The sequence below is a fragment of the Pieris rapae genome, chromosome W, assembly GCF_905147795.1.
Source record: "Pieris rapae chromosome W, ilPieRapa1.1, whole genome shotgun sequence".
Taxonomy (NCBI): Eukaryota; Metazoa; Arthropoda; class Insecta; order Lepidoptera; family Pieridae; genus Pieris; species Pieris rapae.
In genome coordinates, this window is record NC_059533.1 from 2415290 (window position 1) to 2443193 (window position 27904).

Sequence of the window (27904 nt, forward strand, 5' to 3'; positions counted from 1 at the left end):
ATCAAGAACGCTTCTAATGACAGCATTATATACCAACCTCAATGTGGCCGGGTGAGCACCCCACCAAACTCCACTGAGACATCTCAGCATATTCAAGTGTCGCTCACATTTACCAACCACAAATTCGCAGTGTGGTTGACCAGTTAGTTTAGAATCAAGTATAACTCCTAAGAACTTTACTTGATTATTGACGGGTAATATATTATCGCAATCATATCTTATAGTTGGTGAGGGAGGAGTTCTGGATTTAGTGAAAAGTACGACGGTACTTTTTGAGGGAGACAGATCTAGGCCATTTGCATCCATCCAAGATTTTAGGAAAGATAAAGAGGACGAGACACGTTGTTCAGCATTACTAACAGACTTATCAGAGGCATAAATAACCAAGTCATCGGCATATTGTAATATACTAACTGAATCTCCGATAGAGTTTTCTAGGTCATGTGTATAAATATTGTACAATAAAGGACTCAGCACAGACCCTTGTGGCAAGCCCTTCCATACCAGCCTACTAGGCATGTAAGGGCCGCCAACATCTAAAATAATTTTCCTCTCTGATAGAAGATTTACAATGAAATTATTTAAAAAAATAAGGAACCTTTAATTTATCTAATTTACTTTTATAGAATATGTAACAAAACATTATCATAAGCCGAATTAATATCCAAGAAAGCTGCGACTACTGACTTTTTATTTGAGAAAGCATTACGAATGTCCGTGACTAATATGCCTAAATTGTCACACACAATTTTACCTTTTCGAAATCCAAACTGAGTTGGTGACAGATATTTATTATTTTCTATATACCATTCAAGCCGATTTTTAATTAAATGTTCAACAACTTTTGTTATCACCGATGACAAGACTATAGGACGGTATGATTTAATATCAGATCGAATCTTAGACGGTTTTAAAAATGGCAGCACTATTTAACTTCGCCAAGATGGCGGTATGTCATTTGTCAATAGAACTTTATTTATTAAATTTAAAAAGTAATTTAATCCATTTTCGCCAAGGTGAGACAAAAAGGAATATGGGATCCCATCTTCCCCAGGAGCACTGTCTTTAACGTAATTTAATACACCTTTTAATTCTAATAACGTAAAAGGTAGATTTAGTGAGGAAGGGACAACATCAGAGTTATTTTGTGTAGAAGAGTGGATGAGATCTGGAGCAGAAAGAGGAGCCAAGCGATCAAGGAATTGATCAGCTAATTCTATAGGAAGCAACGACGGGTTAGAAGGATTGATAGCTGACCTGAATCTTTTGATATTTCGCCAAATGACAGAAGAATTTATTCCAGGTGATAAAGAGCTACAATATTTCCTCCAACCCTCAGATTTCTTTTTTTAAAATAGTTTTTTAACCTCTTTAATTACATTCATTAAGACCTCGTATTTTTCCATAGACATATCATTGCGATAATTAAGCTCAGCTGCCTTGCGTTTTTTAATAGCTGAGGTACATTCTTCATCCCACCATGGTGGAGATGACAACTTATTACTACTCGGCTTTTTCCTAGGTAAAACACTATCAGCCGATTCTAACAAAACATCTTGTAAATAATTACTATTTGTGACATTATCTTCTGAGCAATTATTCAGTTTCTCTTCTACTAATAAACTGTATTGACTCCATTTCGAGTCTATGATTTTGTGTTTAAGGCGAGACTTTTTAATAAACATATTACTATTTTTTTTACAGGGAAATGAAATGATTATGGGATAATGATCACTATTGTAAGATGAACACAAAGTAGACCAAGAGAGAGAAGACGCTAAATTGGGAGTACAGATGGACAGGTCAATGGCACTAATTACTTCACCAGGCTTTGTAAGGCGAGTAGGAGAACCCGTATTTAAAATGCACAGGTTATACATGTCTAAGATATCCAATAATTCATACCCGTACCTATTAGATACTGAACTACCCCACGATGTATGATGAGAGTTGAAATCACCCAGAATCATGAAAGGCTGAGGGAGAACTGAAATTAAGTTTTTAATTTCATTGAATATTTGCAAGGGGTGAGGGATAGAGACAAAACAGATACCATCGACAATAGCTGTAATGATAGAAAAGCTGTTACTATGTGAAGGAAGAGGAAAGGAAGAAAAGATACTTGAGTTTCTGATGAGCAGGCATGCACCACCATACCCATCAGCCCTGTCTTCTCTTAAGCAAGAATAACCAGTGATTTTGAATACCTGATCTGGCTTTAGCCAGGTTTCAGATAAAGAAAAAATAAAAGGATTAAAATTATTTATAATGTGAATAATTTCATGCTTTTTGTTTATAATACTGCGGCAGTTCCATTGAACTAACCTGTCCATGTTGGCCATTATTATTATCAGTGTAGGAATTAATTAAATTAGCAGCGTGGGACGGTATAGATAAATTAGGTTGAGAAAGTAATTTAATTAATGTAGTAATTAACTCTATTATTGTCTGTTGTGAATTTGCATTAGGCGATGATGGTAATGCACATCCATTAGAAGGCTCTGGCATATTGTAGTCTCTTACAAGAGACTCATGTGCTACATGATCAAACCTTTACTGAGTTGAGGAGGCGTTCTGGGTTTAGTGAAGACTGTTTTTTTATAAGATATTGTACGTGGAGGTGGTGAACCAGGCAATACTGTATTTCCACCAGGAAGAGATTTACTTGGGAGAGAGGATACAACATCAGCAAATGATTTCGAAATTGGGGGATGTAATTTTGACGCTTCAATATAAGATAAGCTATTCTCTGCCATTGTTACTTTTATATCTGTTTGTCTCACATATTCTGGGCATTTTTTGCTTGAAGCAAAGTGCAGCCCAGAGCATAAGCAGCAAGAACCATGGTCTTCCTCTACATTACAAGTATCTCCAGTGTGGCCTTGACCACACTTGTAACACCTGGGCTTTGACCTGCATTGGACCTTGGTGTGCCCAAAGCGGCAACAATTAAAGCACTGAATTGTGGGATACACATACAATTTAACCGGCATAGAATTATAACACATAAATATCCGTTTAGGCAAAACTTGTCCATCAAATGTAAAAACAACTGTTTGTGAAGGTTTCCACGTAGGTGAGTTATTGACCATGATTTTATAATTAAGTCGCCTGATTTTTATAATTTCCCCACACCCAATGGGTATGTTAGTGTTTTCCATAATATCTTCAGGAGACCATTCCGTTGGTACTCCCCTAACCAAACCCATCCTTGTTATATTGAAAGTAGGGATAAAAGCTTTCATGTTGTTAGTTGGTAAGCAGTTTGAATTTATAAAGCTGTTTGCGTCTGTATATTTACTAAAAGTTAATGTCATTTTATTTCTGCCAATACGTTTTAAACTACCATCTACAATATTTTTAAACAGAAATTTTTTTTAAAATCTCCCGAATACAACTGGGTGTAAAACTGTGATATCATCAGCAGACTGTACTTTCTGCACATGTACCACAAACGGGCCGTGGTCATTGGCATCGTAACTAGCCCTACCAATTTGTGTGGTGGGTTTAGAAGATATACCGGTGGAAAGAAGAGGCATTGTTGTCTTATTAGTGGAAGGACTAGGTGGAGGCAAATTGTTGGTTGGTGGTGTCACAGTGGTCTCAGCAAATTCATCTGTGCATTAACAAGAAGGACTGTCTGAGGGTTTAGAGTGTTCTGTAGTACTTTTGCGTTTCCTTTTATTGCAATGTTTGCAAACTTTGTGTAAATTTTGCCTGTGACTGCGCTTCAGCTTCCTTTTGGAGGCCAAAGAACAGTCAGAATCCATACCGGATTCATTAGAAATGGTGATAAATGCAACCGCGGGGGGCGCCGTGCCCCCGGGTCCGGAGGCTCGTTCATAAAACACAGAAAAGCTTACCAAAACTCGAAGAAAGAAGAAGAAAAATATAAATAATAATACAAATTATAAATATATACAATATTTAACTATTCTGATCACTAAATTTTAAAAAATATTATTTTACAGAAAATTCAAACAAAAATCGCGCCCGCCAAATTCGAAGCTTCCCGCGTTTTTTCTGGTAGATGACTTACTAAATGAGTTGTGGTCTATTAATATCGTGACAATTAACCCATTTTATTTATAAAAAGAGCTAATTGTCAAAATTTTCATATAAACAAAATACATATTACTATTTTATTCGAAATAAAAAATAGAATACATACATCAATCATGTTTTGGGGGACCTAGATTGAATTCAAATTAGATAAAAACACTTGTTTAATGTAGTGTAAATATAAAAAAAACGTCTTGCCAATTACCTATAACCTTATGAATATTGTTAAGAATTAAGATTATATTGATATTGACCGCAAAGCCCATCTGGCAAAGGGGCCGCTTAAAGGTAAGTTATAAGTTTATTTATTAGTACATCTTAAGTTACGTGTTTTATTTATAACTTCCAATGAAGAGTTTATATTTTGTATTTACTATAACCCTACAGGCGACAACTGATAAGCCATGGTGTTTGTGGGGGCAGACAACTTAAAAACATTAATTATATTTCAGCACAAAACAAAGGATACTTAGCATCTGGATATATTATCACAATTTAAGAATATTATCTTGACAAAAAGATTATCATGTCACTCTTAAAGTGATACTCTCAGCAAATGGTCTATGGATTCAAACTAAACAGGATGGATAGATATCTTAAATTTCAAAATGTTACTAAAGGTGAGTACCAAAGGTTTCATGTAATATTTTGTTCAGAATAAATGAATAATAATCATGTTGGATCAAATCTATAAGCATTCAATTGCTCAAATTCATACCATTGTAAGTGATCAATATTGATTTTTATTGATATGTTGGAAATGACATTGCTATAACTTATTTTATAAATATAGAAGCAATTAATATTAAAAAGGTAGTCATTGCTGCTGACTCCAGTTTAGCACTAAACATACCCTTTATGGGCCTGAACCATAGATTTGTTTCATTTATAAATAATTGTTTTTATGAAACAAATCAGGCCAAAGTGCATACTTTTCTTAGATTTTTGGGTTGACTCAAATCCAAATCAAAGAAAATCTAGGGCAAACCGTTATTAACATATAGGATTTTTATTCATACTGTTGAATCAAATATTATGTGCAAAATAGTGTTATAAGTGCCATTTTTACCATAAAACTCTTAATAATATTTGGCTTATTTATGAAACTAGTTTTTAAGAAACTTTACTTAGAATTATAATAGTATTCCATACATTATTTTTAAACTTCACAAGATACCTACTACACTACACTTGAGGTTATCCTAATCAAAATAGCTTTAGTTTTTGTGTGTTGTTTGTATTTATTACAATTAATAACTTGCATAAAACAATATAGTTAATTAAATTGCTATTGCTATGCAATATTATTGTGTCAGTATGGTCACATGCCACATCTCACTATTTACTATTTTAACAGATAACAATTGTATTACAGCCATGAACAATGATTGAAAAGAAAATGTATTAAACTGAGATCAATAATTGATTTGTATGAAAAATTGTATGACTGTGTTTAAGATAATTGTGTACTTCATAATATTTTTTTTTGTAGTTAATAATATTATATTAATAAAATGATTAATTAAATCTACTATTTATTTAATAACTGCCTAATAAAAACATAGTAACCTTAAATACATGGCTAAGCAGAAATAAAAAATATATATGCTGTGTTTCTGTATAGGTAAATAAAAGAACAGAATAATAACTTACACAACATGATTTAATGTCAATAATAAACTTTTAACACAATACAAAATAACTTTCAGTAATACAAACTCAAACTTAAGTATAATAAAAACTAATCAAACCCAGCCTCACATAGAGCTAATCAATTACTACTTTATTTTGTAGACAAATATATTTATTTATTTTAATATATTTTCTAATCAGTTAAGAAAAAGTAATTGTTATGAACAAAAATATTAAAAAGCTTAATAAGTACTTGAACTATCATGTACATAATGATGGTATTTTATACTTGTGTAAAGCAGAATAATGTTCTTATTCAAAACCTTTTAATTTAATTTATAAAGATATAAGAACCGCCAATTTTGGTTGTTCGGGCTGTGATATCATTTATTATAAATTGAAGGATAGTTGAAATTCAATTATTTGAAAATATCTGCACTATTGTGTCTCTATATCCAGGGTCCTTGTCATTGATATAAATGTTACATTCTTCTTCAAAGGCAGAAAATACAACCAGGATTTTTTGAACATCGGAACTCTGAAATGATTACATTAATAATTTTAGTATACCTACTCATAAAATAGGATGAATTTACTGGAGACACGACATGATGAAGAGTGGATTGAAAAATTGGTTCTGAGATAAAAATTATATTTTATTGCTAAAATAATAAAAATGTTTACATTAGATTATCTATTTACTAGACTCTTTGAATCTCAGCAGCCCATATAGGAAATGTTTTAGGTTTCGTAAATACCACATAATGTCTTGGGTATTGGATAAAAGCGATAGTAACCAACGCCGAGAAACCAATTGGTCGTTTCATGCCTTTTTCTTCGCCATCAATAGATATTATATTAAGTATTTTTTAATTGTTTACATAATTTATTATTGAAATAGAGGTTTAAAGTGGAAACGGGCCTTCTGTAAGAATAAAAAAATTCTATTTTACTAAACTTACTGCTTATAGATATAAATTTGAATTTCGTAAAAAAATGCTGTATTTATAAATATTAATTTATAAACTTATCACATATATATAGATTGTCCTATATTAGAATATTTTCAAATAAAACAACCTTTAACTTCGCTCTAAAATGGCTAACTCACTTGTAAATCATGATTTCACCTAGGAAAAAGCAACTTTTAATTTGACGTAAAAAATCGAGTTCACTGCCGATTTTAAATCACATGAGATGTCAAAATATGGTGTCATCAGAATGCAAAATAGCAAGACTTTTTGAGCGTAAGCGATGTGAGTCTTAAATTTTATACAAAATTTTCCGGAAGTTGAGTTCAATTCGAAAATTGAATGCTCAGTGTCTGTCAAGGATTCTTCCAGAATCCAGTATATTAATGAGACGATAACCCTTGTAGAGGGCGCTTCACGCTTTCGCACTTGTATTGATTGTTCGGTTTTTATTATTAAACGGTTTTAGCTCACCCCGTTTGTTTTATTTATTTATTATTTATTATTCTTGGGTCAAACTAAGTAATTCAAATTTCACCCTCTTTCTGTCAACCGATTAATCTGACATTTTGTATACACTTTGGATTTTGGTGACAATACAATTATGTTTATTCATTATCATTATAAACTCAAGATGGCCGCCGCTACAAAATGGCGGATAATTTATGTTTTATTAATCCTATCAATATGAGTATCAAATGAAAGGGCTCAACAAGTAGAATACAGTATACTATAAAAAATTGAAATATAAGATGGCGGCCGCTACAAAATGGCGGATAACGTGGGTTTTATCGATCCCATCAATATGGGTATCAAATGAAAAGGCTCAACAAGCAGAATACAATATACTATAAAAAATTTAAATACAAGATGGCGGCCGCTACAAAATGGCGGATAACGTAGGTTTTATCAATCCCATCAATATGGGTATCAAATGAAAGGGCTCAACAAGCAGAATACAATATACTAAAATAAAACCGTGGGGAATTTCCATGAGCAAGAAAATAAGTAAGTAATTTCCTCACCGTCTGCGGGCCAACTGCCTATTTTTAACGACGAATTAAACGATTCTTCTATCGAACATTAAGTCGATATTTTGTAGACAATTGACGTACCCCACGGTTTTATTTTAGTCTAGTCTATGCATATGTTTATAATTCCCACGACTGTATCTATTTTATTATTTTTTGGTTTTTAGTGCATTTATCTTAAACATTGCAATGTATGTATAAAATCAGAGTATATTGCACAATCAACATATTTTCAACCATTTTCTTTTTGATAACAATATTCATGTGGCCATTCTTTGCGAGACTTGGCTTAAATCTCATCATAAATTTAAATTGCATAATTTCGATGTAGTAAGACTACACTCAGGAAACTCTCACAATGGTGTAGCCATACTTGTACATAGATCTATCTCTTACTCTAATGTAAATACTGTTTATGATAATTCTCTTCAAAATATAGCTATTAGAATTAAATATTCAAATTGCAAGGAATTAACTATTGTAAGCCTTTACAGCCCAGGTAATTGCAGCCCTCCTTTTTCACCAATAAACTGAATAATTTAATTAAAAGCCAATTTAATTGAACCAATTTTCTTGGCGGGGGATTTTAACTGTCATAATATAGTTTGGGGCAGCCAAACCTCTGATTGCAGGGGCAAAGACATTTTAGATGTCATTCATAAAAACAATTTAGTCCTACTAAATGATGGTCATGTTACTACAGTCGGCTCTCACATATAGAGACCTAATGTCTTGGATTTAAACATAGTCTCTCCTTCCATCTCTTTACAAGGTGACTGGATGGTCTTCGACGATCCATTAGGCAGCTATCACCTCCCTGTAATAACAAAAATTCTACTCAGTTGTAATAATTCTTATTCTATAGATATACCTGATAGTAATCCTCTCCCTTCTTCTTGTAATTTAAAATTAGTTGATTGGGATCTATATTCCACTGAAGTTGATTTGTTATTTCATAATTTATCCTTAAATACTCAAGATCCTACTTTAACATACAACACTCTTATTAAATGCTTAAACAGGGCTCTATCGGAATCTCTTCCTTTCTCTTCATCTGGTCATAATAATTCTCGTTTAAAACCAAACACAAAAACAAAAAGAAATCCACTTCCATGGTGGAATTCAAATTGTTCTAAAGCTCTCACAGATAGTAAAAATGCATACTTACAATTCAAAGATGACCCAACTGAAGAGAATTATGTAAACTTTAAAAAGCTTCAAGCTAAGAAGAAATACATAATTAGATCTGAAAGAAGATTAAGTTGGAACAAATTATGTGAATCCTTTAGCAGAACTACACCTATTTCAATTATTTGGTCACTATATATATGCGTAAATTTAACAAAACTTACTCACCTTCGTCTGTGTTTCGAACCATTTTCATTTGCCGAATTAATGTCAGCAATATCATCTAGAAGAGACACAACTTAACTTGAGGCTTAGATGGTATTCCATATACAATGCTAAAGCACTTATCGATTCAATCCAAATCAGTACTTTTAAAAGTTTTTAATCGTCTTTGGGAACAAACTTTGATCCCAGACGATAGATTGACGGAAGATTGATTGTTTAGTGCCCATATTAAAACCTAATAAAGAGAAATTTCATTTTAATTCATATAGACCTATTGCTTTGACTTCTTGTGTGGGGAAAATATTTGAACAACTATTGAAACAAAGATTAGAACATTTCATAGAATTAAATAAAATATTACCTTCTAATCAATTTGGGTTTAGAAAGGGCAGATCTTCTAGAGAGAGTATTGCCCATTTACATTTGGACATCTTTCAAGCATTCAAATCCAATAATGTTTTGGCCAGTGTATTTTTTGATGTAGTAGGGGCTTTCAATAACGTAAATCATCATATTCTGTCTTCAGAGCTTGTTTCCATTGGTCTGCCTGTAAAGGTTGTGCAAAGGATATTTGAGTTCTTACATGGTAGAAAAGTTTATGTTAAATATCATAACAGGCTTATAGGCCCACGTTTCCCCTATAAAGGCACCTGCCAAGGCAGTATTTTAAGTCCTTTAATCTTTACACTGTATATTCACAAACTTAACTTAATTTTAGGTCCCAAAGTAACTAACTTACAATTTGCAGATGATTTAGTGGTATATTACTCGGTTGCCAACTCTAAGAATATAGCTTCCATATTAAATTCTAGTTTAAAAAATTTACATACCTATTTTAATTATCTTGCCTTAGACATAAGTATAGAGAAATCCAAAGTATTAGTATTCAATAAAGGAAGGCCTTTTCAGGTCAAATTATATTATGATAGTACAGAACTCCCAGCTGTAACAGAAGCTAAGTTCTTGGGTGTGTTGTTTCTTAACAATGTATCCTGGGGTAAATATGTTGATTGTGTAACTGACAGAGCTACAAAGGCACTGAATATTTTGAGGTCTCTTGCTGGAACATACTGGGGCTCTGATCCTAAAATTCTTTTAACGCTATACAAATCTCTTGTTCGTAGCCACTTTGAATACAGTTTCTTTTGTTTTGCTTCAAATAACCAACTGCTTCACAAATTGGATGTCATTCAAAATCATAGTCTTCGACTTATCACTGGGGCAATGAGAACAACTCCCATAAATTCACTCCAAGTTGAATGCAACACTCCTCCACTATACTTAAGGTTTCAATATCTAAAAAGGAGATTTTTGCTAAAATTACTTTCTATTAATAATCACTCCCTTATTAACAAACTTACTCATCTGAACAATAGTTGGCATATGAATTCCCCTCTATCAAGCAACTATCCCTTTCTTTTGCATGAGCTCCCCTTCTTGTTAAATTTGGTCAATCAGCACAACATCTCTAAATCAGATAACTGGGTTTGCTATACTAAGAGCTATGAAAGTATTATGCATAACATCAGCATAGTTATAGACAATAAACTGAGAGATCGACACGAAATCTATAATGTTATATCTCAATATCCCAATTATAAACATATTTACACAGATGGCTCAAAAAAGGAGGATAAGGTTTCAATGGCATTCTATATACCAAGTTTGAAGTTTGGACGAGGTACTAAACTAAATAAAAATTTGAGCATATTTTATTTTCTGCAGAAGCTCTTGCTATTGTTTCTGCATTAAGATTCATTGAAGATCGTTCGGAAAGATATTGGTTAATCATCACAGACAGCATGAGTGTTCTAAAAGCTCTACAAAATCATCAATTCAGTGCTAAGTCAAGCTATATTATCAACGAAATAAGATACTTATTGTATATGCTATTTAAAAGAAATTACAGTGTGGAATTCTTATGGACGCCCTCGCATAATTATAGGAGTCGCAGGCAACGAGCATGTGGATTTCCTTGCACGTGCGATTGTCGACAGTGACAGCGGCAGCGCTGCTGACAATGTTGCCATTCCGTACACAGATTTACTACCACTTCTAAAGTCAAAACTTAATCAGGATTGGAAAGATCTTTGGCAAGAAAGTTTAGCGAGAAAAGGCACTTGGTATGCTGCAATCAACCAAGATATTGAAATGCCATGGTTTTGTAAATCCAGCAATTACAAAAGCAGAAGATTTTATACAACACTATGCCGCCTTAGATTCGGACATTGCAGATTTAATTCACATTTACACCGCATGCGCATTATTATGTCTCCCCCATTATTATGTTTGATCGACGTCTGAATTGCAATACGAACAGGATCGTATTGCAATTCAGACGTCGATCAAACTTTAGACCACATATTCTTCGAATGCTCTGAATTCCATATCCAACGTCTATGTTTGTCATCTAATCTGTTAAACTATCACATAAGACCTGAAAATATTCCGCGCTGTATTCAAGACTTGCTTATGAACCATGATATATATGATACTATTTATGAATTTATTTCTAATACGGTTCAAGAAATTTAAAAGGATAAGGTTTACTCCTAGGATTGACTAATTGGTTTGAATGGACATATTTTTGGATTTATCTTATCTTAAGATCGGATTTGAAACAAGCACCTGAAAATTTAATAATTTTTACTTGGATTCTATTATTATTGCTCATGGATTTGACTTCGACCAATTCAAAACGTCGAAAAAGTGATTTAGGCTCATAAGATCGAGATTAATAAGACATGACAAAAATAAGACAAGACATGGCTTCGGCCTTACGATGAAGAACAATGAAGACGTGGCTTCGGCCTTTAAAACTACCAAAATTTTCCAATTATTACCAAAAATAAGACCTGGCTGTATGGACTAAAGTCCTTTGCCTTTCCCATTAGGGATAAATTGAAAAAAAAAAAATTACACAACTAAAAGCCTTAAGAGTAATCATTATTTTTTTTCTTCTGAGCGAATTTGTAATCAGCCCTAAAAAGGCTATGAGAGAATCTAATCTGTGGTGCTGGTATGTGGAGTTCCCATTGGAAGCGACTCTTCTGCCACCTAGAGACTGCTGGCTTTCTAGTTCTAGAATATGGTGACGTTTTAATCGTCTCCCATGATGTTGTATAGTGTTTTTTTTTATTTTAATAACTATTTATTTAACCCAAGGATTTTGGTGGTATAGTTCGTGTTGTCCCGTCTTTGAAACCACCAAAACTCAAGGAAATTTATACAAAACTTAATAAAGGGCAGTTTTGGCCTAGTAGCTTCAACGTGTGACTCTCATCCCTGACTGGCAGTAGGTTCGATCCCCGGCTGTGCACCAATGGACTTTTTTTCTATGTGCGCAATTAACATTCGCTCGAACGGTGAAGAAAAACATCGTGAGGAAACCGACATGTCTTAGACCCAAAATTCGACGGCGTATGTCAGGCACAGGAGGCTACTTGCCTATTAGATTGAAAAATGATCATGAAATAGATTCAGAAATTTCAACCCAGACCTAAGGAGGTTGTAGCACCACTGATTTATTTTGTTTACTTAATAAACGACATTTAACTTCGGACGTTTTAAATTCTGTCATTATTATTTAATAAACCCCTTTGAGCTAGGCTTAAGTATGCCTTGTTTTATGTATATTTTTCTTTTGAAATTACCAATGAACCCTACAAACTCACACTCACTCACTCACTCACTCCGCTGGGTCTGCAACCAAAAAAATGTGTTGGCCTGCGCCAATTGCCGGCTTTCAGCTGCTGCAGCTCCTCCAGTCTGTCCTGAGCAGTACCTAGGCCAACCTACTGGTCTATGACCGCTTGGACTTAGGTAAGCTTCCTTTAACGCCCGATTATGACCCACACGCTCCAGACGCCCAGGGAATTTGGGTCTACAATCTCGTCTCGATATCATATATACCTTCGAACAACTCAGCTCGCCATTTTCTATCAACAGTCTACTCTCCAAACTAATTGATATGTAAAAGAAGGCGTCATCATCATCCCTATAAGCAGCGCTTGTACGGAGATAGATTATCAACATTTAATTCGTGTACTATCGGGCAGTTTAAAATTTTAATATGTTTATTATTTAAATTGCAGTAACGAGCCAAAAGTATCCGAAAAGCCATGCACATCGTCACAAACCAGCAACACGGGTGTGTATATTTAATGCTCAAGAATGCTTTTTTTTACACTCTTTGGATTGTATTTGTAACAGCGTTATTTTTTAACGAAATTCATTTTATATTTCATTTGAACGTTATTCTAACTGAAGGATTATGGGTCGTTTATCAAAGAAACGATAGTAATTAGCACAAATATAACTTTTATTTGGTAAGAAGATGAATGACAGCAAGAACACATAGTTACAATACAATTCATATAAAGTGTTGCCACCTAGTTAAATTTTCAAAAACTATTTTACTTAAATTGCTCAATACTCCCACTAAAATTTAAACTAGGTACAAATATAAAAAAAAATAAACTCCTACTGAAATTAGAGTTGTGAAAAGAAAAACAAAATGTGATCTCTTAAATAGATAAAAGCTTGAGTTGGTAACGCTTTAGTTAACATATCTGCTAATTGACTGTTACTAGGAATATAATTTAGTTTAATTACACCCAACTCAACCTTTTCCCTTATAAAATTAAATTTCACATCTATGTGTTTGGTTTTCTTATGATAAACAGGATTGCTAATTAACTTAATTGCACTCTGATTATCAACATACAATGGAACAGATGTAATATTTTCACCTAAATCTAATAATAATTGCTGTAACCATAATATCTCTTTTGCAGCTTCACAAGCAGCTACAAATTCTGCTTCAGTTGTGGAGAGAGCAGTAGTCTTCTGTTTCTGGCTACACCATGTTATAGGTCCCCCATTCATATTAAAAATATAACCTGTAGTAGACTTACGCGTATCTACATCACCTGCAAAATCTGAATCCGAATAGCCAGTGAGATCACTACTTTCTCCATAACATATACATAAATCTTTAGTATTTATTAGGTATCTAATAACACGTTTAATGGCATTTACATGTTGTTGACTTGGATCGTTTACATATCTACTCAAAACATTTACAGCAAAAGAAATGTCAGGCCTTGAAACAGAGCTCAAAAATAACAAGGACCCTATAGCTTCTCTGTATGGAAAATTAATAATATTATCATCCATTTTCTTTGAAATAACAACATTTACATCTGCAGGGGTACTGGCAGGATTTGAATCACTCATACAAAATTTCTCTATTAATTTTTCAATGTAATCTCTTTGATAAATACAGATACAATTATTTACTCTCTCTATTTCCATTCCCACAAAATATTTCAATTTTAATTCTTTTATTTTAAATGTTTGTTTCAAATATTCTATAACTCTTTTAATCATTGAGGAACTGGAAGAGACTACCAGTGCATCATCAACATAAATTATTATGAATACTTTCACCCCATTGAAAATACCTACATAAACACAACTGTCAGCCTGAGATTGCACAAAACCATATTTTATTAAAAACTCAGTGAATCTTCTATTCCAACAACGAGACGCCTGTTTAAGTCCATACAGTGATTTATTAAGTTTTAGGATACAATCATTTTTAAATGAAATTCCTTCTGGTACTTCTATAAAAATATTCTCTTCCAAATACCCGTTCACATGGCCTATATGAGGTTTGATGCCGTTCCATAATTCAAATGGTGTTTTCTTAGGAGTTTGGCTGGAGGAAGTCCGGTTTAATAAATATACTGCACAATTCACAACCTCAGCCCATAATTCCAGTGACACATCCCTCGCGTACAACATTGAACGTGCACTCTCCACAATGGTACGGTTCCCTCTTTCAGCACGCCCATTTTGTTCTGGTGTATATGGCGCAGTACACACATGAATTATACCTTCTTTGCTGAAATAGTCATTGAAGGTTTTATTCACATACTCTCTTCTATTATCAGTATGCAATATTCTGACACTATGCATGTACTTATTTTTGATCATAGCATTGTATTTCATGAATATGTCCATCACATCACTTTTATGTTTGACAAAATATACATGCCTGTAACTTGTAGCAGCATCCTTAAATAATATAAAGTATCTCATACCTTGGATAGATGTATGACTCATAGGTCCACAGACATCACTATATACAAGGTCACCTGGCTGTAGTTCTCCTCGTATAGATTTGTGAAATGGAAATCTGCACTGCTTTCCATATGCACATGCTTCACAAACAAAATCAGTTTTATCACTGTTATTCAGTTTCAAGCCTTCTACCACATTATCAGCACTCATACTCTTGATTTGTTTTAGGTTAACATGTCCCAGTCTTTCATGCCACATTTTAATGTTATTTTGATCACTTTGAACTAAGTTACAGGTATCTGAGACCACAGCTTTAATTTTCAATTCGTATAAATTATTTTCTGTTATTGTTGCACACATTACCAAGTCATTGCCTTTGTAAATGAATGCACCAGAGTCTTTCTTGATAATGATATAGGATTTACGCATTATCACACCTTCTGAGAACAGATTTCATCGCAAATTCGGAACATACAATACATCATGTAGTTCACTGTTCTCCCACTGTCCATTGACACATCTCTTTATTAACACCTTGCCAATGCCAGCCACTTCCACTGATTGTTTGTTTCCTAATGTCAATGATTTCTGGTTACATTCCAATAGTTCTACAAAGAACTCCTTTCTATAGGTCATATGTGCAGAGGCACCACTGTCTAAAATCCACACATTGTCTTCAGCTTCATGGAATTTGGTTTCTACATTAAACGCTAACAAGTCTGCACCTTCCTGTTGAGGTTTTCTATACTTGGATTTCTTTGGAGCACAACATTCTCGAGAAAAATGTCCTCGTTTCCCACAATTATAACATTCAAATCTGTGTTTACTGTTTTTATTTTGATTTGAATTACTAGCATTTCTATTCAGCTCACTTTGTTTTGGGCTATTTTTCCATCCTTTCTTAGCCACAAGAAGAGCGGTTTCTTGTTCTTCTTCACACTGTAAACTAGCTTCTTCATCTAACAAACGAGCAGTGAGATTGACAAGAGTCTGTTGCTCTGGATCCAAAGACATCCACGCTTGACGGAGTGATCTATACTTATGAGGCAGTGTTCCAAGTATTTTTGTTATCACAGCCATTTCACTAATACTTTCGCCACTTTCTTTTAACTGCTTGGCGAATGATTCCACTTTAGAAATGTGTTGAGCTACACTGTCATTTGTAGACATTTTATACTGGTAAAACTTTTCATGGATCAACATTTTACATAATTCACTCTTCTGTTCGTATATTGATTCAAGTTTTGTCATTATTTCCTTAGCAGTTTCACAATTTTCTATTAAAGTTATTTGTTTGAAGTCCATCGAAGATGTTATAATAAACATGGCCATGCCATCATTCTTTGTCCATTCAACATTATTTCCAGCCGGTTTAGGCACTGAAATATCAATCCCTTTTGCTTTTAGGGCACACTTTATCTGGAATTTCCATTGCCTAAAGTTATTTCCATCAAATTTTTCTAAGTTTATTGACCGCATTGAATCCATTTTGAGGTTATTTTGTCAATTTCTTCACAATACGATTGTAACTTTTTCTTTGCTATTTTTCTTAAAACTTTCAATTGCAGAATCTACTGGGCCCATAACCTGAAGGATTATGGGTCGTTTATCAAAGAAACGATAGTAATTAGCACAAATATAACTTTTATTTGGTAAGAAGATGAATGACAGCAAGAACACATAGTTACAATACAATTCATATAAAGTGTTGCCACCTAGTTAAATTTTCAAAAACTATTTTACTTAAATTGCTCAATACTAACGTTAACCTTCGTTAAAATAAATAAAAGAGGTTTATAGTAATAAAAAATATTAATTAATAATTTAAAAATCATGTGTGCAATTCACTCTTGGTAGAAGTGAAACCTTCCAAAATGATGGTTTCGACATAATGAGAGATACTTCTGATAATAACTACAATCATTATTAAAGTTTTTATATGTTAATTAGCTTGAAGTCGATAAACGAAAAAGCAACAGACAGACAGATTTTTCATGGGAGAATATATGGCATTATACAAAGTTTAAACTTTAAATTTAGTGTAGTAAGAAGTTATGATTTCAAAAGTTTTTATAAATTATGATATGTAAAATAAAGAATTTACTTCATCTAATTTTATAATTGAATTAAAGTATACTACTTAACTTATGTCTTATTTTTTTTGTACATCTATTTTTTTTTAATTCAGACACATTAATTTAAAGTTTATATACACACATTGTAGAATGCTTATCGGTTGTCTCACATTGTTAAATACACATATAACGAAACGCACAATTTTAAAGACGCTTATCAAGAAAGCTCCAGACTATATTATAAAGATTTTTTATTTTCAGCTGGTCCGTGCAATCTAAAACGTCAATCTGACGTCGATGTCAATACTGTCAATAATACCAAACGGTGGCGTTTTGACGATTCGTTCATTAACAATATATTTGCTGGAGTATTCCTCACCCGTATAACGTGCATAACTTGTGGCTATTCTTCACGCTCTAGAGATGTTTGCCGCGATATACAATTGGCGTTCCCAGAGGAATCCGGTGGCAACCAGTTCACCATTCAAGGGCTGATCGACTTTTATTTCTCTAATGAAATATTAACAGGAGAGAATCAGTACCAGTGCCAAGATTGTAATATTATGCGGGATGCCGAGAAATGTGTCATCATAGAATCTACCCCAAAAATATTGATAATAATTTTGAAAACTTTTAAGTAAGTTTTGGTAAACAGTTTCAGTGATATGTTATTTTTGAATCAATTCTGATACGTTATTGTATTTGGAATTTCTTAAATTTTAATTTAAAAATAATGAATAATAATTTATCTTCATTCTTTATATGGAGAAGAAAGAAAATTACATATCAACTTAAAAACTATTTGATTGATAACATTGTTTCACTATTATATTGGTTCAATTTTTAAGAAAGTCCTAAGCCAGACAGACAGTCATCAAATAAAGTTCAATGCTTAGAATAATAAGACATAGAAACCAAGTCCGCGCGTCAATTTTGAAGCACCTTAATTGGAGCCATAAATGGCTCCAAACGCCGGGCCGCTCCGTAGTGTTCAATGTCAACGCACGGCGAACGTGTCTCGCGAAAAAAAAATTATTATGACGATTTGTGCAGTTAAATTGTGTCACAACACATCTGAAAAACAAAAGAAATGTGATAACATCACTTTTCACAGGTAAGCTTTCAGTATTTCATAGTATCTTGTAGTTAATTAAGTCAAAATAGAACAAAACAGAAAAGTTTTAATTCAATGCACAGTGTTGCCCGATTGTTAAAATATTTTCCCATTTTAACTGACTTCATTGCTCCGACAAATTAATTTTAAAACAGTTGCTACTGTTACTTACTGTTGTTGTTGTTTAATGTAGGTGTTTGTGTGATTTAGCGATATCGTATACCTGAAATTGTATTACTTGAAAGTTGAGAAGTAAACGAACTTTATTTCCACACTTGTTAAAATTACAACTTATAGGAGTATTGCGTGTTGTTGTTCAAAGGATTCCCATCGACCCTGTTATTGCTGACAAGTGGGTGAAAAATATAAGGCTTAGTCGTGGAGAAGTATATTGGAAGCCAACCAAAAATACACGAATATGTTCAAAACATTTTAAGAATGAAGATAAGTACATAACACAGGGTGGATCGTGTAGGTTGCGTCGAAATGCTGTCCCTGTTAAGGTATAATTATCAAAGCATTATTTAGTACTTATTATGTGTATTTTGGGATTTTGTGACACAATGTTGATAAAAATAAATGAAGCAAATGATAATAAAATTACTTTTTTCAGGATTTACATATTTCATGCACAGGCACAGATGATCAATTGGATGAAGAAGATAATGTGGATGAGATTTCACCTGTTCATGGGCTATCGGTGAGTGTAATGGTTAATATAAACAACTTGACTGTCAAATGAGTCACATGTGACTCTTAGGAAAATAAATGTTTTTCCCCACGCCCATTAGCCACGCCAATTTTTGAGTCATAAAATAAAATATAAACAACTATTTTTATGAAATATATTTATTTAATACAGTGCTAGTGTGAATGCTATTTTACCTTACAGAAACGAAAAAGACGTTTGGTAGTTTTTTAGACAGTGAAGTTGTTAATAACTATTTAATTTTAGTAAACTGTCTATGTAGTAAACTTACTTACCTGACTTTTTTTAGGGTTTAAATGCTGCTGAAGACAAAACGGAAGGTGTTCGTGGAGCTTCAAATAGAAATTTAGTTACTGAAAGTTCATCGCAGCCTGTAAGTAATCGTTAATAATTCCAATCAAAAGTGTTGAATTTGGGTATTTAAAATTTAACTGTAGATTTTTAAATTGGTCATTTCCTTGTTGCACCCAGAATTTGTAAATATTGTGGCATGAACTTATAAGAACTTTTATTTTACAGAGTACGTCACGCGGGAATGTGAGGCGCCCATCAGACGACGAATTCGACTATATATTCGACACTCCTCGTAAGGCCCTCCTTCGAAAAAAGTTAAAGAAAAGCACATTACTTAATCTCAAACATAGAAAAGTTATAAAAACTTTAAAACAAAAGACCCGGCGTCTCCAAAAGAGGAATAAATCGCTCAAAGGAATTTTAAGTGAACTACAAAAAAAGAGATTCATTAGTAATGATGTGTCTAATTTATTGTCTGAAAATGTTTTTGCAGCCGATTTATTCAATAACATGGTAAAAAAAATTAAAAAAGATAAAAAGCGTCCTATGCCAAAATACACACCTGAGTTCAGAAAATTCTGTCTTACATTGCACTACCATAGTCCTCGAGCATATACATACGTTCGTAATACTTTTGATACGTGTCTTCCACACCCAAAAACGTTGTATAATTGGTATTGCAGCATCGATGGATCACCGGGTTTTACAAATGAATCCTTTAAACTTTTAAAATCAAAGTCCCAAAGCTCGGACAAAACGTTAATATGTGGACTGATTGCCGATGAAATGGCGATAAGACCTCAAAATATTAAAGGAGGTCTGGGAAATGTAGATGTTGGCACAGGCACAACAAGTGGTATAAAAGCCTCACAGGCTTATGTTTTTATGCTTGTTTGCCTGAATGAGCGTTGGAAAATCCCTTTGGGATATTTCCTAATTCACAGTTTGGAGGGAAAACATAAAAAAAATTTAATAAACATATGTTTAGCTAAATGCCATGATGCTGGAATTAAAGTTGTATCTCTTACCTTTGATGGTCACCCCACCAATATTTCAGCGATGGAATTGTTAGGTTGTCGGGTGAAAGATCCAAAAAATATGAAAACCACCTTTAAGCACCCTTCATCAGATCACGAAGTGGCGGTATTTCTAGATCCATGCCACATGATTAAGCTTATCCGTAATCACTGGGAAGACAAAAGCCAATTCCTCGATGAGCAAAAAAATGTTGTGGATTGGAACTACTTGGTACTTTTAAATGATTTGCAGGATACAGAAGGACTGAACATTGCGAACAAGCTAACACGAAGACATTTAGAATTTAGAAATACAATTATGAAAGTTAAACTGGCCATGCAACTTCTTAGCAGAAGTGTTTCTATCAGTCTAAAATTTTGCCGCGAAACCCTAAAACTGGACAAATTTGAAAAATCTGCGGGCACAGAAAATTTTATTATGCTTTTGAACGACCTATTTGATGTTTTTAATTCAAGAAGATTAACACAATACGGATTTTGTCGGCCATTGTCAAAAGATAATAAAGTAAATATATTCGATCTTCTTGAAAAAGCCAAAAAATATATCTTAAATTTAAGTATAAAAACTACTAGGAAGCGTACGTACCATGAAAATGAGGCTGCTATAAGAATAAAAGTTAAAAGTTTTGAGTCAGTCTTAAGTGTTCAAAGTAATAAAGGTTTTAAAGGAATGTTGATATGCATAGAAAGCCTAAAACACTTGTATAAAACTCTTGTTGAGGATACAAAAGAAATGGTCTATATTTCTACGTACCGTTTGAGCCAAGATCATTTGGAACTGTTCTTCGGCATGATAAGAATGAATGGAGGGCATAATGATAATCCAAATGTCCTTCAGTTCAAAGGTGCATACAGAAAACTATTATGCCACATGGAACTACAAGCAGTGGTAACAGGCAACTGTGTGCCATTAGAAGATATTTCTGTCCTGACTTGTTCTTCTGCAATAAAATGTATCAATCAAACCACTTTTTCTGAACGTTTTGACGATGACGAAGAACAGCCGTACCAAGAATCAGAAAGACACGCACCTGATGTAGACATTGCTTCTCTGATAGCTTCGACTGATGACCCAAACTACAAAAATTATGTCGTAGGCTACATTGCAGGGAATGTTGCGAGATACTTAATGAAAAAAATTAAGTGTAATTTTTGTATCGATAGCATGCTCACAAAAGAAAAATTGTGGTTTCACAAATTGGTCACTCTAAGGGACAACGGCGGTTTAATTTATGTATCAGAAGCTGTTTACTTAATCTGCGGCATAGCCGAAAATTATTTCCGGAAGTATATGGCGGAGACAAATAATTTAGATAAAACATCAGAGACAAAACTTGCTTTGACAATTATGGAAAAACTTGTTGGTAGGTCTGTTTTCCCTGATGCAGAGGAACATGTAAATGAGAAAAATCATGTTAACAATTTGTCAAGGCTCATTATTGAAAGATATTTGCGCATTCGTCTTTTTTACGAGTCGAAAAAAGACAATGTAATGAAAACAGCACTATCAAAGCGGCAATTACTCAGGAAACAAATACAGTTCACAGGTTTCTAAACTGATTATTTTTTTAATAATTATTTTTTTCTTTTTCTTAATATGAAGACTATTCGATTAGAAATAATTGTTGATTTGATTGGTTTACTTTAGTTACACAGTATACAAATTCATAATTGTATACAATAATTAAAATATATATATTTTTACGTGTTGTTGTTTTCTTTAATTCGTTTCTTAAAAATAAACATTCCCGTATTATAACAATATTACACATCCACACTTTACCACACATAGCTATTTATGCATTATTGCCAAAAACAAATGGTTATCAGTGGCCGAATCATTACCCCACTTTCGGGAAAACTGGACCTTCACTGGCAACATTACACAAGTGTATGTGTGCGTGTCGCCGAGCGTAAGCACGTAATCGGCCCGCCTGTGTGAACCGGTTTAGTGCGTCACTTTTGACAGAGCGCTTGTATGAAGACTATCTTTCTATGTCTAATTATTCTAAGGTTCAATGCTTACTAGACAATATATTATTACTATCACAGTGGGACGGAAGGACCGGTACAGCCTCGGGCGATCGCGGGTAGCTCTATGGGGTTTACGAATTTATATTTTATTTATTAACGAATATGTGGTATGTGGAGTGTTAAAGCTTCCCTGTGTCATAGATGTCTTAAAGTCTCAGGTTACATTGCCGGAGATATAAAACATTTCCTAGTCAGTCAATATCGTTTATATCATCAAAAACAACGAGTTAACGAGTTAACTTAAAGAACTGCGAGTCGCGCGATTTCTCAGTGTATTTTTCTATTTGTAGAGTCGAATAGGTATGCATAACATTTCAATTTAATTTTTTTACATATTATGAATTAAAATGTACTACTTCCGGAGACTCCTTTTTGAAATTTGAGTTATACAGTAAAGTATTATCAACACTTCGTAAGGAAATAAAATTTTGTTCGGTTTACAAAGTCTAAATAATTTTAGATACCGCGTATTTAGGGGTTTAGTGGAAGAGAATGGCATTTTTTTCGACTTTAAATTTAACGTTTATTCAATCTAATACGATGAAGAATGCCGACGGGATCCGGCAAGCCCAAGAAAGGGAACCTTGGGTTGAAAGAGCCCTGGTCATGTGGTTCCTATACTGAAAAACTAGTGACAAATTTGTATTATAACATAAAGATATTATTTAATAATCGGCACGGCTGCACTTTTCGTACAGACTCAACATTCCTAAAAGCCTAACGTAAACTTACTAAATTTTCAGATACGATGCAAAACTTGGAGTTCAGACGAAATTAATGCACTCTGTGATGTACAATACATCTGTTAAATTGCCAACTCTGTGCAGCCAGACGGATAATAACTCGTATAATTTGTTCGCTGCTGTAATTCACGCCGGCACCACCATGAATGTTGGCCACTATTATACGTTAGGAAAAGACAATAGTGATTGGTACATATTCGACGATTCCAGGGTAAAAGCAACAGACGAGACTGGCTTATAGTTCACCATTGTTTTATATAATTTTATTGTATATAATTTTAAGTTAGTATAATTATTTTTGTAAGATATTTTGTTATACCTTTTTTTAAAAGTGCCAATAGACTTTGTATCCGGCTAATAAAAATAAAAAAGTAGTTGGCGTACGCGCCGTCGATAATTCTTTCTTTCTTGATCTGGCAGCCCTGCGAGCTACAACCTACAAGTTACAACTTGGGGTGAGTTTTTAAATATTCACTGAAAAAGTTGGAGATTGTGATGGTTTAAACAACGTGGTATCTAAATAGATGTAAAGTTTTGCTTTAATTACCAAAATTTGTATATGTTTAAAACCGCATAAAATAGATGTAGTTACAAAAATTTACTTATTAAATAATTTTAAACCATTTAAGAATTCAACGTTTACCAAAAACAAAATGTCGGCTAAAGTGTAGTACTAACCTATAATAATACCTATTAATCTTTTCCAGAATTTTAAGTTTATACATTATTTTTTAAAGTAATATTAGAAGCATCCATATTTTTGATGTTGAGTTTTGTTAATTACCTAAATATTTTATACGTTTTAATAGTCAGAATTTTGAAGCTCAAAGAAAATTTTCTGCTGGAGCATGTACACATAATTTGAAGTGCCAAACTCCACAATTGGAGACTCCCACAGAAACCAGGCCTCATCCAGACCGTAAACTATGTCGTGTGAAAAACCATCCAATCTCCTGGTCAGACTAATTGCTTTTAATGGTAAATTATTTTCTTATACTTTAAATTAAGCGTATAAATAGTGTTTTCACAACTTTAAAGCACAAAGTTAAGCAATTAATTGATGTAGGCTTTGCACATTTCACTCTAACTCATTTTAATTTTGTTATAAAATACATTATTTTTTTTTATTTTCCCTCTTAAATGATAACAGTAAGCAGCAAACAAAACATAGTAAATTAACAATCAAAATATAAAGCTTATAACAAAAACTAGGTTGCTTTTAGTCAATGTTTACTGCTTTATTTGAAGTTGGCCCCAGCAAGGTTAGCTAGGATGTTAAGTAATTTGATTTTAGTTGTGACTCCTTCAAGGTAAATATAACACAGACTGTAGTTTCTATAAAAGTCATTATTATTGCAATATTAAAGTTAAATTCATGGCTCAAAATATTCAGGGTGAGAAATGACTGACAACTAACGACTAAACAATGTTTGTATTAAGAAAAACTGATCTGGGCACTGTAATAAGGGTGAAGTAGTGTTTTTTACAATTTGACAGATACATAAGCATATTCAGCCAGTAGTGGTCCTTTAGCGCCTACAAACAAACCAATTTCCTAATGCGAAGTTGCGCCAGAACGTAGCTACTTTAGCAGGTAAGAAGAAAGCAACAAAGATAAAAAAAAAACTATTAGACACAATATACAGGAATATTTAGATACAAGTCAAGTGCACTGGCCCCCACACTAGGATTCCCTGTGTTGTGGGCAGCCATTCTTTTTCTTTTCACATGAAAACAGTATTTTACTTAATAATTTCTACAGAAGAAATATTTAAACTACTTTTTTTGGCTACTTTATTTGGCTACTACCAGCAGTCTCCTTTTTACATTTTAAATTGACCTCCATAGGAGTATTTACTGGCTTACAATCAGTCATACAAAATTTAGACAATAATGTAACTATATATTTCTTCTGATTTAATGTAACAGTGCCTTTTTCCTTATTAAAACTTACAGACATTCCTAAACATTCCTTAATGATACCTAAGTCTTTTAACTGGAAATTTTTACTTAACATGGTTTTAAGATGTTTATTTTCAGCTCTATTGTTGGAAAATACAAACATGTCATCGACATACAGAGCTACAATAGTTTTTCTATTACCAACAATTTTAATATACAAACATGGCTCCATTTTTGACTTTATATAACCATCAACTAACATACAAGAATCTACCTTCTTATGCCAAGCCCGGGATGCCTGCTTGAGACCATATATAGCCTTTTTTAATTTAAGCACCTTACTATTATCTGAACATGCATAACCAGCCGGTTTCTGCATATATATTGTCTCAGCCAGGTCCGCATTCAAGAAAGCAGTTTTTACATCAAAGTGAGTAACTTCTAGATTCAACTGTACTGACAATGCAAAAAGTAACCTAAGTGTTGTATGCCGCACAACAGGGGAAAAAGTTTCAGTGTAGTCCACACCATACTTTTGAGAACACCCCTTAGCTACAAGCCTAGCTCTATAACGCACATTATTTTCTGAATCACACTTCTTTTTAAGAACCCACTTGCACTTCACTATAGTTTCACCATTCGTAGGCCTATTTACCAACTCCCAAGCATTGTTGTCCTTAAAACACTGAAGTTCTTCTTTAACCGCTGACAACCACTGGTCCTTTTCTTCTCCTTGTAAAGCCTCTTCTATTGACAAACCATTGGCTTCATCAAACTCCTCAGGGACACACATATTAGTCACTATGTACGTTTGTGGCTTTTTCTTTATCCTGGTAGATTTGGGACGTGCCGGCAAATCAGAAGCATCTACGTAATCACTTGGTATATAGCCTTCATCCAATAAACCTAGTTTTTCATCAGTTATTGCGGTTTCATCCGCACCGGTGACATTTTCTAAGGTTGATGCCTCCTTATCTTCTATGTCTCCCACTGAACATGAGTTTTCCTTCCTCTCACTCTCAATAATTGGGATAGTGATATCTGGATGTTTACCCTTTTCCATGACAATGACCTCTCGGCTAGTTGTGATACACTTTGTCCTTGGATTATATATCCTGTATCCTTTGATACCATCAGGATATCCGACAAGTATGTGTTTTTCAGCTTTCTTGTCCCATTTCTGACGTCTTGCCTTTGCCACATGTACCATCACACTACTACCGAAGATCCTGAGATGGCTCACATTTGGTTTATGACCAAACCAGACTTCATAATATGGAGTCTTATCATTCAATGATGGAAGTACTGTTCTATTCTGTAGGTACACAGCAGTATGTGTCGCCTCTGCCCAGAACTCTTTCCCTAACTTCGCATCAAACATTAAGCATCTTGCTTTTTCCACCACAGTACGATTATTCCGTTCCGATACACCATTCTGCTCGGGTGTGTACGGATTACTTCTTTGGTGTATAATACCTTCATTCTTGAGAAATGAGTCAAATTCTTTATTACAGTACTCACACCCATTATCGCTTCTCAAGATTTTAATTTTCTTGCTCGTTTGCTTCTCCACTTTGGCTTTATATTCTGCAAAACATCTGAGCGCTTCACTTTTATGCTTTAAAAAGTACACTGCTATCATTCGGCTGAAGTCGTCAATGAACAAGATAAAATACCTCGAGCCTCCCAACGATTCATGCTCCATTGGTCCACAAATATCAGTGTGTACCAAACCTAGCAACTCATTGCATCGAGAACCACTTGGGAATGGCAGATGACACTGTTTGCCCTCACAGCATACAGGACAAGATGACTTATTTATATCAACTTTTTCTTGGAGATCCATTCCTTCCACAGCAATTGACATTTTATTTAAATAAGTGCTATTGACATGGCCAGAAGACTTTCTGTGCCAGACATCTCCTGACACTGCTAAACTTGTCACTTCACTGTCAGCAAGTCTCACCTTGTACACTCCGTTACTGAGCACAGCCATAGCCACCATTTCATTATTTCTGTTGAACACGTTACAGCCTTCTGATGTAAATTGAACTCTGTTACCAGACTCGATTAATTGGCTTACTGACAATAAATTTGTTGTCAATCCTGGAGCACACATAACATGTTTCACTGGTATCTCATATTCACATTGATCAGTTTTCGTCACAATATTTACGTCGCCGGAACATAATACTTGAATTTTCTGGTTGTTTGCAACACATATCTCCCGCATATCGTGGTATGTTGCATCCTTTATCCACTTTTCATTGGCCGTCAAGTGCATACTCGCGCCAGAGTCGATGTACCAATCGTATTTGTTGAATTGGCCACTCAAAAACACTGCACTGAATGCATTACTCTGTTTACGTTGCAATTCTTTCGAACGATTACTTAAATTTTCATTATTTGGACATTAATTCTTGTAGTGACCCGTTTGTTTACACCGATAACATTTGACATGACTTTTGGCACTACCACTGACATTGACATTTGACTTAGCTTAACTTTGCGCACCCGCTGACACATTTTTATTTTTCTTAGGTTGCCACTTCTGCGCGCCACTTGCAAATGCCCCACCAATTTCACTAGATTGAGAACCCCTTTCCGTTTCCATATCCATCAGCTTGATTCTAATGGCGTCCGTTGTAATTTGGATACCTGAATGCTCAATGGCCATGATCATCGGCATGAATTTTTCAGTCAATCCAGCTAGTAAAAGACAACCGATCCACTCGTCACTGATTTTAAAACCTGTCCCGCTCAACTTTTGACCTGTCTCGACGATCTGCGTGACGTACGCCTGCATGGAAGCACAGTTTTCCAACCGTATTGAAATAAGATTTCGCAAAAGAGATATTCT

The 27904-nt window shown here is 33.9% G+C and overlaps 1 long non-coding RNA gene across 3 annotated transcripts; it reads right to left on the reverse strand.

Moving 5' to 3' along the window:
• Positions 1–7905: 7905 nt before the first annotated feature.
• LOC123690526 lies at positions 7906–10987 on the reverse strand. Of its 3 annotated transcripts, none has more exons than XR_006751151.1 (6): positions 10957–10987; positions 9880–10345; positions 9411–9596; positions 9053–9107; positions 8865–8942; positions 7906–8513 (listed from the first exon to the last, which is right to left on the reverse strand). It is a non-coding gene; the product is annotated as an uncharacterized LOC123690526 (long non-coding RNA). The 3 variants fall into 3 exon arrangements; XR_006751150.1 differs by lacking the exon at positions 10957–10987 and adding an exon at positions 10411–10511; XR_006751149.1 differs by lacking the exon at positions 10957–10987 and having other exon boundaries at positions 9880–10404.
• Positions 10988–27904: the final 16917 nt, after the last annotated feature.